The sequence below is a fragment of the Paramormyrops kingsleyae genome, unplaced genomic scaffold (assembly GCF_048594095.1).
Source record: "Paramormyrops kingsleyae isolate MSU_618 unplaced genomic scaffold, PKINGS_0.4 ups234, whole genome shotgun sequence".
Lineage (NCBI taxonomy): Eukaryota > Metazoa > Chordata > Actinopteri > Osteoglossiformes > Mormyridae > Paramormyrops > Paramormyrops kingsleyae.
Window position 1 is genome coordinate 5,001 of NW_027326172.1, and position 2,500 is coordinate 7,500.

The window sequence follows — 2,500 nt, forward strand, 5'->3', positions numbered from 1 at the left end:
AGCGGGCGGCCGCATTTACATTAACCCTCTACCGCACACAATTTGATGGTACATGATAAGAAATTATTCCACATCACTTATTGGTTAATTTTGGGACATTTTATTGATTATGTATGTACATATTTATTTCACCGCCCCCCTCTCCAAATGATCTTTTGTTGCCTAAGGGCAAAGTTGTGCAACACTGATACAAAACCACAGAGAAAATTATGTCTTCATAGATCATAATACAATGCTCAGAGAGCAATGCAAAGTAACAATATTTTTGATGGCTTCCCATCGTGCAAGAGGCATAACATCAGCAACATGTGCAATGTGGCTACTATGGCTCCAGAACATGCGAGTAGCTGGAAGACCAAATATTGACATATGGAGCACAGTGGCAAAGAACTGTTCAAGTTCTTGAACAGTAAGGTTAAGTGGCTTGCACAGGAGAGGTAATGGTGTGACATGTTTTCCATCGAGGGGTCTTGGAAGAACTACTGTCATCTTCAGGCAGACTGTCATCGTCATGTTCCTCTTCATCACTGGTGTATTGATCGTCTATAAATATATATACATATACGTCAACAAAAATACATCAATCACAACTAAAGCTTACATGACTGTATTGGATACCCTGTCTGCTGCACACACCTTTATTTCATTTGAATGACATCTAAAAATTTATCAACACATTTGATTTGTTTATGCAAATGAGTTCAATGACAACCAGAGAAGCAATATTTTAAAACCTACTTTCACTTCTGCTCAAACCTTTCTCTGCATTCCACTCCTCCTCACTGTCACTGCAGTCTATCTCACTGTCTGATGGGATATCCCTAACATGCTGATCCTGAGTTTTACTCCCATAGGAAAATCTTGTGTCCATTTTCTGCCAAAATGCGTTAAATTAAATTAGAAAATAATTTAAAAAACATTGTGCTTACAATGTGCAAAAGTACATGCAATAATATACTAACACACTGTCAAGAAAGCCTCTTAAAATCTACCCCTTATCGCAGAACGTTGCCCTAGGGCAACGAAAACATAAGCTATATTTCAGAACATGCAAAATAAAAAGTAAGTAAATAAAACCTGGGGGAAAAAAAAAAAAACAAGGCTTCTCTACAGCTTCATAGACATGCACATATTTTTTTATCTACAGATAATGCCAATATAAATAAGGTTAATGAAGGAAGCACAGCGGGCGGCCTCATTTACATTCAGTGGGCCTGCCGGCCCCTTTCACACCTAGTTGATCAGGCGGGCCCGTTCGCACATAGTTGACCGGTACGCCCGCATTTAAATGTAGGGCAGTGGGCGGCCTCATTTACATTAAGGTGACCCGACGGCCCCGTTCGCACCTAATTGACCGGGCGGCCGGATTTTCACAGTTGAAAAGGCGGCCGGATTTACATGCATTTGACCAGGTCGGCCGTATTTGCACATAGTTGAAAAGGCGGCCTCATTAGCATTTAGTGGGCCAGGAGGCCCCATTCACACCTAATTTAGCACGATGGGGGGTGGGGGGGGGGGGGTTTGGTGAGGGGGGGGGGGGGGGGTTGGGGGTTTAGCGCGGTGTGGTTGGAGCTGGGGGGGGGGGGATGGGCAGTGGCCAGCTCCCGGAGGCCTCCCGGTGCTCCCCGGGCTGCCAGGCGGGCACAACAATGTCCCGAAATCGACCAGACGAAGCCAGGCCTTCTGCCTGGGCAGAAGGGAAGCCTCCCCGGCCAGCACGGGGACGGCGGGCCGCATGGGTAAGTGGGGGTGGTGAGATGGGGAGGGGCCGGGGGTGGGGGGGGCAGTTTGGTGAGAGAGGTTTTTGGGGGGGGGGGGAAGGGGGAGGGGGGGGTTTGGTGTAGCGCGGTGGGGGTGGAGCGGGTGGGGAGGGGGATGGGCAGTGGCCAGCTCCCGGAGGCCTCCCGGTGCTCTCCGTGTGCCACTCTGCCCCCCCCCCTCCCCCCCCCCGGGCTGCCAGGCGGGCCCCAACAACACCTGATACCGACCAGACGAAGCCAGGCCTCTCGTCTGGGCAGGGGGCGGAGCCTCCCCAGCCACGCCGGCCCGCCTTCTCTTGGGGGCGGGACCAGTGGGCGGTGCCCTTGCATGGCACCAGCAGGATATCAGGGGAGAACCGGTGGCTTTCTGGGCTCCGGCATGAGATGTCGCCCGCTCGTCTCCCCCCAGCCGTGCCCTGCGCCCGGCTGGCGAGCGGGTTCCGAGTGCCACGTCTGACAGACAGGCAGACGCGACCCACTCTGGGAGGGCACCTGCGGCTCGGGACCCTTCGCTCCCGATGCTCAGGCAAGGAGGCTCCTCCCTCCATCGATGGGTCCTGTTCGAGCGTTGTCCACCCGGCAGGCCCTCTCTCCGTGCCGCGAGAGAGAGGCCGACGGGTGCATGTGCGCAGACCCCTCACAGCGTGACCGAGGCGTCCGGAAAAAAAATCCTAAGTGGCACGCAGCCACGGGCTTAGGCGAGGGCGGTGTCACCCAGGGCGGCGGTCCCTCTGTTCTAC